Raw genomic sequence first — 11,172 nt, forward strand, 5'->3', positions numbered from 1 at the left:
TTTCCTGGCTGTGAATGCTGTGTGCCCAGCTCTTTCACACTCTGGCTGCTATGTCTTACATATCTTGAAATACCTTCAATATGACCCAGAGTATTCCTCAAATTGTTCTTTTTTTCACATATTTTATCATAGTAATGAGGAAAGTCAGTAAGAGAAGTACTAAGTAACTGTGCTCTTGTTGTTAAATGAATTCTTAAAATTAGGAGCTAAATTCCATATTTTTTCTAATGCCCCACAATGTTTGAACATTTTAATGTTGATCATAGCCTAATGGCGAATCAATCCCACACCAATTAGATTTTAAAGGGGTATTTATTTTTTGGGGGTAAAACTTACATACACACAAACCGTCAGGAAAAGAGCCTAGTCGCTGGAGCAGGAGCTGGAACCAAGGGCTGGAACCAAGAGAGGCCGAGCCGAGACTTGAGGCTCTTTTTAAAAGAGAAATATACCACACCCCAGTGGGCTGGTATTTCAGCAGCTATTGGCTGAAGGAGTGGAAGGCGCTCCCGCAGCATTGTGGGCTCGTACTTCAGCAACTATTGGCTGAAGGAGCAAAAGGTACTCCCGCAGCATCTCCCCCTTTTGTTTAAGTAAGAGAGTTCTAAGCCTACTATGAAATTATATGCAGTAAGTAGAAACCTATAAAATTATATAAAATAAGTGCAAATATCCTATTCTAACTAGCTTAAGTCATGTATAATAAATAACTTGGCCAAGTCATGAGAGGAAAGTAGCTACATTTATCTAGTCTTCAACCCCATAGAAGATCCGAAAAGGGAAATAATGTTACCTGAGTAATTACGAAGTGCAATCAAAGAACTTCCAAAACATTCAAAAAATCACAGAGATAACTGGTTACCCGGGCAATCACCAAAGACCTGTTTGCAACGTTGGAGCAACCAACTTTGACTAAGGCCTAGAATAACTGACAGATTATTTTTAACAGGCAAGAGATTTTTCAAAACCATCTTACCCTGTCTTGGCAAGATTTAACAATTCTGTCTATCCATTTCTGGATTTTATCCATTTCTGGATTTTAACAGGCAAGAAATTTTTCAAAACTGTCTTACCCTGCCTTGGTAAGATTGGACAGTTCTGCTTATCCATTTCCGGATACCGTGTATTTGTCAGTAGTTGAGGTATGGACAGTTCCTTGCCAAGAGGCCGGTTTTGTCAAGAAGACAAGCTTCAAGTGGAGTGTCTTTGGTGCTCAACAATTTCTCGGGAATAGATCGGTGTTGCCAGGAATGATTGTGCCTCACTACACAGAACTCTAAGATTAAATTAAATGCCATTTTCTACAGCTCTTCGAAGAGGTTAAAGACTATTTATAGAGAATATAATCTCTATGTCTAAAGAACCTGATTATTCTAACCATAAATATGACAGACATAGATGACTATTGATCTACAACTCTTAACACATATTTAACTTAAAGACTAAGAGAATAAACAACTGTGCAATAAGTGAGGACAATGACCTCCAAATGTAAACAATAAATATCAATACCTAAACAATATATAAGTATCTTAATCAGAGGTAGAAATGTACACTGCAATATGGTATACATATATCAATACAATATATATCAATACATAAAAAATGTTTTAAACAGGTAGAAGCATGCATACATACACTATTCAATATAATTATCTTTGTATTCATATACAAAAATCTATGCCTATGTAATTATCTATAAACAATAACTCACAAATACCATTATCATCTATCCAATTATCCCTTTTTTTCCCAAAAAGATCCCTGAGCTTATAAAATTCCTTTCTCAACTCTCAACTGTATACTAATTATAATCAATTCCTAAATAGTCTTCCTAAACCTGAGGACAAACTTTGCTGAGAGAGGGGACATCATCCTCTAGAATTACTTCCAGCTGTCATGGGGGTGAGGTTCTTTCTGGAGGATCCTATGAAAGTAAAATGATGGTTAAATTTCAAGATCAATGTCTTTTAAAATTGCAAACAGTCTCTGAGTATTTTGTGGAGGTCTGACCAGAATTTTGTACAAGATATGCACCATTTCAGCTAACCAAGCTGGAATCATCTGTGCAGCTGATACCCGAAACAGGACTTGTAGCACTGTCAGTATCATGATGTCATATCAGCTGAGTGGAGTTGTTGTTATGGGGGTCCCATCTTCTTCCTGGAAACTTCAAATGTCAGGGCAGGAAAAATTCTTTGTTCATTGTGGAAAACTTAAACATTAATTATATAGATATATACAAACATATATTCAATGAAAGGTATGATAGACATATTCAATGAAAAAGATGATAGATATGAAGAAAAGCAAAGATGTTTTCTAAACTCGTATTTCTTTCTGTCTCATATCATGGCTCTTGACATAAGACAGAAATTCCAGAAACTCTGGGTTTTTCTCTTAACAACAGGCTTGGAATTAGAGAGGGACCGAGCCAAGAGTCCAACTCCAGAACCAGCTCTATAAATTCAGAAATATGATTTAGTATATTCCAGAGCTTCATACCCACAGAACCTATTCAGTTTTCTTGATAGTCCATATTGGGTAGTTGGACCAATCTGTCAGTATTTTTCCATCTGTCAGTATTCAAACATCCAGGGTCCCTTGAATTTTTCAAAGACGAGTGTTTTCCAGTGGAGACAAGAACAGAACCCTGCCCCCATTCTATGTTTTTCTTACCACCTGTATGGTCATCATCATTGTAGATGCTGTCATTTCTCTTTCCAAGGGGTTTCTTCTCTTCAAATCTAACCTTTACTAATTTTGATGGTATCCACAATTTTTCTTCTCCTGTGGAAACAAGAATAAAACCCCTTCCCCAAAGCAGCCCATCTCTTGACTTCCATTGAGAGGTCAGCACATCCTTGATATAAACTGGTTGATTTAGTTCAGCAGACTTTTCCATTATCCAATGTCTTTCTGCCTCTGTTGTTCCCTTCTCATTAGCGTTAAGAAAATTCAAGGTTAATAAGGCATTATGTAATCTAGTTCTGGGGGCATTTCCACCCCTTTCTGTTTATTTAACATATCATTTATAGTTCAATTTGACCTTTCTATGACTGCTTGACCTGTAGGATTGTATGGTATACCTGTAACATGCATAATTGTGACGCGCTTCCTGACCAGCAGGAAAGGACGATCACAAAATCAAGAATCCTTCTCAATCACAATTTATTAGAGCTCCTTGCTTGAAAGGGGGAATGGGGAACAGGGATGATGAGAGAGAGAGAGAAATCCAAAGACAGCCGCTTTTCTAGGGTGAGAGGCTCGAATGCTGATTGGTTGATGCCATTCTACTAGGACCCAAGGCCACGGGACAGGTCAGGAGACCGAGTCTCTTGAGATGCAAAATAAGGCTCTGAGCACACCGGCCTAAGGCGGCAACATCAAAGGATATGTATACCTCCAGGCTGTAGGAGTGCTGGCACTATCTGGCCAAGGCCACATCCTGGTGGCTCCCTACAGCTCCTCCTTTTATTGTCTTTTAGAGCAATAAGGCAAAACTATTTTCCAATCTGGTCCCCACCTCATGATGTGTGGACTGATTAAAGAAAAGAAAAGCAAGACACACCCTTCCCGTGCAATGGGACAATTACTTCCCTGGGAGTGCTAGGGCTGTGTCTGCACACCCTCCGCCTATGCATACCTTCCTCTGTGCCGTGGGACTATCTGGTCCCTAGAGGGTGCAAAGGCTATGCATGGCTAATTGCCTGTGAGCTCTTTTGAGGCTGAGAGCCAAACCTGGGGTGAGGATACACATTCCAAGACTGCCAAGGCTTGTGCCACAAAGACCTTGTCCCTCCTCACCTGGGCTAGCAGGTAGCACACCAATCAAAGACATACAGCACTTCCACCTAGACACAGCATGCCAAGGATATCTCTGCTCCCACCCATCCCCAAGGAGGGAGAAAGGCAGAATAGAGTCAGTCAGAAAATTGTTAAGAGATAAGAGGTTGCACAGGGTGCTGCTCAAGGTGATAACGTGAAACAGTTGCTCTTGACACCGCCCAGGGTGTCATCTCTGCTGTCTCCGCACGAATCTTCCACAGCAGGACACTCAGCATCCACTGGATCATCTTTCTTCTTTATTTCTCTTGTCAGTCTCGTTGGCACCCAGATTGGATCTTCACGATTCTGAGGGAAAATGCAAATTGCTCCCCTGGATCTGATAATTACCTGATCCGGTCCACACCATTTATTAATCAATACATCCTTCCACATGACCAAATCTCGTTCTGTAGAGCTTTCAAACAGGGCATGCCTGTCTGCTGCTGTTTTTCCAGCAATATTTTGAATTAAAAAATTAAGTGTAAAGAGTGCAAGAGAAATCCTTTCTCTGGGGGAAGCTGCTACAGCTATTCCCCCTTTTTGCTTTCGCAAAATTTCCTTTAAATTTCTATTTGCTCTTTCTACGATACCCTGGCTTTGAGGATTGTATGGTAGGCCAGTGGTATGTTCAACTTGTAATTGCTTGCAAAAGGCTTTAAAGCCCTGTGAGGCATATGCTGGGCCATTGTCGGTTTTTAAATGACTTGGCTTTCCCCAAGCTGCCCAGGCCTCTAAGCAATGCATTTTTACATGAGTTACCTTTTCCCCTGCCAGTGGGGTGGCATGAATTATTCCAGAGCATGTGTCCACCGACACATGAACATACTTTTGTCTGCCAAACTCCGAGATGTGAGTCACATCCATTTGCCAGAGTGAGTTTGGCTTTAACCCCCTGGGATTTACCCCAATATGTGGGGGATGTAACATGGTCACGCAGGAGGGACAGGCTTTTACTATCCTCCTGGCATTTTCCCTAGAGATCTTAAACTTTAAGCAAAGTGTATTCGCTGGAACATGATAAAGCTGATGGAAATCTCTAGCTAGCTGGAGTGAATCTGTAGCCACAAGGGCAAGTGCTCGAGTAGCACCATCAGCTTGAGCATTGGCCGCTGCCATAGGTCCTGGCAAGAGAGAATGGGCTCGAATATGAGCAACATAAAAGGGATTTTCTCTTTTTAAAATATGTTTTTGTATTTGTAAAAGAATATTAGACACTGTACTTGAGCTGCGAATTGAGGCTGCAACCTCAAGAGAGGCCACAGCATTGACCACATATTGTGAATCTGAAATTAAATTAAATGGCTCAAGAAATCTCTGAAACACCTCCAAAACCACCAAGCACTCAGTGACTTGGGGGGAATTAGGCCGAAATTGAAAGACCACAGGTTTAGCATTTCCTGCCACCAGAGCCCCTTTTCCGGTCTTTGAGCCATCTGTATAGATAGTTAAGGCTCCTTCTAATGGGTGGGGTGAGGTAATCCTGGGAAAATACACCAAATTTTTCTCCACAAAATTTATTAAGGGGTGCCTTGGCACATGATTGTCAATAACATCAGGGAATGCACAAAGCAGGATAGCCCAGCCATCTACTGTGGCTGTCAAAACTTCTACCTGTTCCCTCGTATAGGGAATTATCAACTTGTCAGGCATTCTCGCAAAGTGGGCTAAGCAAAGCTTTATTCCCATTAATGCTTGGCCAGCCACCAATTCTGGATAATATTGAACAGGTCTTGCTCCTATGGAATTTCCATGCATCCACCAGAGGGGTCCATCTTGCCATAACACTCCAGTGGGATAATTTTTTGTTTTGAGAATGCATAGCAAAATTGGTAAGGATGGATTCACTCGCTGTAATTGAGCTGTAGTAATAGCAGATTCTACCCTCTTAAGGGTCTGCATTGCAGCCGGGGTCATGGCTCTAGGTGAACAGATATCAGGATTGCCTTCTAAGATGGAAAACAAAGGCAAGAGCTCAGATCGAGGTATATTTAGATATCCTCTAATCCAATTTATATCTCCCAGCAACTGCTGGAAATCATTAAGAGTTTTAAGGTGATGGGTGCGAATAAGCACTTTCTGAGGCCTGATGCTTTCAGGGGTGATTATAGTCCCCAAAAATTTCACCATGGAAGATGTTTGTACTTTATTTGAGGCTATGTGGAGTCCTTGCTCCTCCAAAAGGGATGTAACCTTTTGGAAAACTTCCTTCAGGGTTTCCTGATGTGGGGCAGATAATAATAAATCATCCATGTAGTGAACAATTTTTACCGTAGGAAATTGTCTCCTAACAGGACTCAATGCTGCATCTACATATAACTGACATATGAGGGCGCTATTGGCCATTCCCTGAGGCAAAGTTTTCCATTGAAACCGAGCATTGGGTTGCTCATTGTTAACAGATGGAAGAGTAAATGCAAACCTTTCCCGGTCCTGAGGGCACAGGGGAATTGAAAAGAAACAGTCCTTGATGTCCAAGGAAATTACAGGCCAATTCTTTGGTATTGCTGAAAGCAATGGAAGACCCTGCTGGGCTGGGCCCATGACCTGCATCTGAGCATTGACTGCCCTAAGGTCATGCAGTAACCTCCAACCTCCAGAAGCCTTTTTAATCACAAAAATAGGCGTATTCCAACGCGATACAGAATGTTCTAAATGTCCTAGTTCTAACTGTTCTTGTACTAATTGCCTTGCAGCTTCCAGCTTTTCCAAGGAAAGGGGCCACTGAGGGACCCATACCGGCTTATCTACTAGCCAAGGGATGGGCATTGTTTTTTGTGTGGAAGCTACAGCTTCAGTGGCCCCTATGAAAAACCCAAGCCTTTTCTATCTAACTTGGAGACAGTCTCAATAGGATTCTGTCTACCTTGGAGACATTTACCAAGTCCCTTATTGGGAACATAGCCCTGACGTGTCATCATTTGCTTACTGGTATCAGAATAATCATTTGTAAGTCTCAATCTCATTTGAGACTGCACATCCCTGCCCCATAGGTTGATGGGCAAATCAACCACAAAAGGCTGAAAAGTCCCTCTCTGATCTTCTGTTCTCCAGACTAACTCCTTAGCACTTATATGCGGTGTTTGTGCATACCCCAGCCCTTGAAGGGACTGGGAGGCCTGTTGTAAGGGCCAGCGTTTTGGCCATGCTTGGGATCTGATGATACTTTTATCTGCTCCAGTATCCACCAGGCCTGAAAAAATCTTTCCTTCTATTTCTAAATTTAAGATTGGTCCCTGATCAAGCTCCAAGGATAAACAAGCCAAATCTACTCCCATGGGAGCAAGGCTTTTGTCCTTTAAGACAAGCCCCTCTGCTGGAAGCTTATTACGCCCTGAAGGCAGAACTAAGAGTTGAGCTATTCTGTCTCCTGGGGCGATGGAAACTACCCCGTATGGAGAATGGCAAAGAATTTTAATGCAGCCTTCATAGGCAGGGTCTATGACTCCAGGATGGACTATCAGGCCTTTCATAATTGAGGATGAATGTCCCAAGACTATGCCAACAGTATCTTTTTCTAATGGCCCAAACACGTCAGTTTCTATGACCTGAACTCCCATATCCTGAGTTAATAGCAGTTTGGAGGTGGCACAGAGGTCCAGCCCTCCGGAGCCTTTGGCTGCCCTTCTTGTTGGGACGATGGAGTCATCTCGGGGACTGCCATCGTGTTCTGAATTGCCCCAAATATTTTTGGGCCCTGGGTGCATGGGCCCCTCAATCCGTTTTTTGACAATGACTGAATAGGCATAGGAATAAGTTGTCCATTTATATCCCTCACTGATCTGCACTCATTAGCCCAAGGTTTCCCTTTCTTGCATCTGGGACAAATGTCTGGCTGCCTCTGCGATGTTGCAGCTGAGAGCCCTGAAGAATCTGAGGCATTATGACTATTGGGACATTGTTTTTTGAAATGCCCCAACTGTCCACATTTAAAGCATGCCTTTCCCTTATCTCCTCTGACACCTCTGGCAGCAGCAAGCACAGCAGCCGCCAGCCCTGCATTGGTTAGAGGCCCCCCAACTTCACGGCAGGCTTTGATCCAGGCTTCTAATCCCTTTCCCTTTACTGGACCTATTGCTCTTTGACATTCCTTGGTGCTCTGCTCAAATATTATTTGCTGTACAAAAGGCAATGAAATATCTAAATTCCCAAACATTCTTTCAGCTGCCTCTGTCATCCTAGCCACATAATCAGAGAATGGCTCTGCAGCACCTTGAATAATCTTGGTTAAGTTACCAGCTGTTTCACCTTTATTAGGGAGTGATTTCCATGCTCTATAATGAATCTCACTAACCTGCCTATAAACCTCCCAAGGATAATGATTCTGATTTCCAGCAAATGCCCCCTGTCCAAGAAGCATATCAGCCGTCCACTCTGGGTGGCCACTTTGTATGTTAATGCGCTCTTGGGTCTGAGCCTTGTCCTGGACTATAGATTTAAAATCCAGGAACTGCCCTGCTGGAAGAGCTGCTCTTGCAATCTCCTGCCAGTCTGTAGGAGTCAGCGCTGTTGTAACAATCCTTCTCAATAATGTGATTGTATAACTGGCATTTGCTCCATAATTTCTCGCAGCTTCAACCAAATCCTTCAGCTGTCTGTATGGGATTGGTTCATACCACCTATTGTAATTCTGTGGCTCCTCAAAAACAGGAAAGGCAGCAGCCAGTTGCGACCAAGTTTGCCTTCCTATGAAGCTGTGACCTTCTGTAGCTACCTGCTGGTACATGGGTGGAGGGGCGGATGGGGGGAGGGCAGCAGGAACTGGCGCCTCGTCTCTTCTGCCCTTTGTAGTAAACACATCAACATCGCCCCGCCTCCGGCTACCTTGCTGCTCTTTCTCGGATTTAGCAGCCGTTCCCTCTAGTTGTTCTTCCTCCTCTGATAAATCTAAATCTACAAATTCTTTCACTACTAAAGCTATGGGGCTTCTCTTCCCCTTTTCTCCTTTTTTTATTTCCGGATCCTTATCTTTTAATTTTTCCTTTTTCTTTCTAGGCCTACACTCTTGTTCCTCCTTCTGATCTGATTCTGAAAAGCTGTCCTGATGTTTCTGTAATGCCTTGCGACCCTGTTTTAATATCTCTATATTACGTTCTTCCTTCAAGCAGTCCCGCACCATCCTCCAAAAAGGAAGTGTGCCTCTCCCAATATTTCCTTCTGCTTGTTCCAAATCCCTGCCTAGCTTATTCCAAGATGGTAAAGTTAGGTCACCTGAAGCTGCAAACCAAGGTGAGACATCAACAATGTCTTTTACGATGTTAGCAACAGTGCTAGAAGAGATCTTTAAATCACGCTGTCGCAAAAGTGCCTGGATTGAGCGATAAATCTCCCTGGGGTTCGAGCTGGCTCCATAAGAATTGCCCATGGTGCGCACTTACCCCCTGGGCTAAAGAAAAAAACCTCCTTTTTACTTACAAGGAAGTCCTTTTAGAAAAATGCCGCTTGATCTACTGCGGACTTATTTTTACTTTTGACTAGAGCTGCAGTCACAGCAGCAACAAAGGCACTCACCACCTGGTTAATCACAGCGCAACCCAAAGCAACATAGAAGAAGGAATGCAAACATTACCACTCTGGACCAGCCTTAGCAATCAGCATACATCTGGAGGATTTCCTGACGTCAGTCACAGCTCTTTGCGTTGAGTTCTGAATTCTGCTCCCTCCTTGGCTTGTTCAAATCCGGCGTCCCGGGTTATCAGCACCAAAATGTGACGCGCTTCCTGACCAGCAGGAAAGGACGATCACAAAATCAAGAATCCTTCTCAATCACAATTTATTAGAGCTCCTTGCTTGAAAGGGGGAATGGGGAACAGGGATGACGAGAGAGAGAGAGAAATCCAAAGACAGCCGCTTTTCTAGGGTGAGAGGCTCGAATGCTGATTGGTTGATGCCATTCTACTAGGACCCAAGGCCACGGGACAGGTCAGGAGACCGAGTCTCTTGAGATGCAAAATAAGGCTCCGAGCACACCGGCCTAAGGCGGCAACATCAAAGGATATGTATACCTCCAGGCTGTAGGAGTGCTGGCACTATCTGGCCAAGGCCACATCCTGGCGGCTCCCTACACATAATATTATAATAAGCAAAAAAAAAAAACGTTTCATTTTCCTAGAGACATAAGCTGGATCATTATCTGTTTTTATTTGTGCAGGTATACCCATAATGGCCATAACTTCTAATAAATGTGTGATTACTGAGTCAGCTTTTTCTGAGCTTAAAGCAGTTGCCCACTGAAAGCCTGAATGTCAATCGTGTGATGTACATATTTTAATTTGCCAAATTCTGGAAAGTGGAACACATCCATCTGCCAAATTTCATTCCTTTTAATACCCTTTGGATTAGTCCCTGCAGGCAATGGTGTTTGGTTATAAAAGGAGAGAGTAGGGCATTTCTTTACAATCTCCTTAGCTTGTTGCCATGTAATAGAAAACTCTTTTTTCAAGCCTTTGCTATTGACATGATGTTTTTTATGAAATTCAGATGCCTGCAGTACACTACCAATCAATAATTGATCAATATCTGCATTACCTTGTGCTAGAGGACCTGGCAGAACCATATGGGATCAGATGTGTGTTATATACGTAGGACAGAGCCTGTTCCTGATCATGTCTTGTACCTGGATAAACAATGAGGTCAGCTCTGTATCATCAGGTATAAATTCAGCACTTTCAATATGCAAGATAAGTCTTTCTGCATATTGTGAGTCAGTAATTATATTAGGAGGTTCTTTAAAATCCCTAAGCACCATAAGGATGGCATATAATTCTGCCTTCTGGACATAATCATAAGGACTTTGTTCCACTTTACTCAATTCTTCTGATTTGTAACCTGCTTTCCCTGATTTGTTAGCATCAGTATAAAATGTACAGGCTCTGGTTGTTGGAGAATCATGGACGATTTGAGGAAGGATCCAAAAAGTTCTCTTTATAAAGTTAAATCTCTTGCTTTTTGGGTAATTGTTATTGATTTCTCCAAAAAAATTAGCACAAACTCTTTGCCATGGTTCATTGTCTTCCCACAACTTTTTTTTAAATCTCATCAGCAGTGAAAGGCGCTATAATTCCTGCTGGGTCTATACCTGCTAATTGACGAAGTCTCAATTTTCCTTTTATTATCAAATCAGAGACTTTTTCCACATAAGGTTTTAATTTTTTACTTGGTTAGTGTGGTAAAAATATCCATTCCAAGATAATATCATCTCTTTGCATCAAGATTCCTGTAGGAGAAATTCTGGAAGGCAATATGATGAGAATACAACTAAGCTTTGGATTTACCCTGTCCACATGAGCCTCCTGTAATTTTTCTTCAACCACTGTCAGTTCTTTTTCTGCTTCAGCTGTTAATTCT

At 42.3% G+C, this 11,172-nt stretch overlaps 1 long non-coding RNA gene across 1 annotated transcript; it reads right to left on the minus strand.

The window, feature by feature from the left end:
* Positions 1-3,467: 3,467 nt before the first annotated feature.
* Positions 3,468-9,865, minus strand: LOC148118871 (uncharacterized). The gene is made up of 3 exons (XR_015735735.1): positions 9,395-9,865; positions 3,855-4,134; positions 3,468-3,526 (listed from the first exon to the last, which is right to left on the minus strand). It is a non-coding gene; the product is annotated as an uncharacterized LOC148118871 (long non-coding RNA).
* Between the last annotated feature and the right edge of the window lie 1,307 nt (positions 9,866-11,172).

Source organism: Myodes glareolus, chromosome 20, assembly GCF_982192425.1.
Source record: "Myodes glareolus chromosome 20, mMyoGla1.1, whole genome shotgun sequence".
NCBI lineage: Eukaryota > Metazoa > Chordata > Mammalia > Rodentia > Cricetidae > Myodes > Myodes glareolus.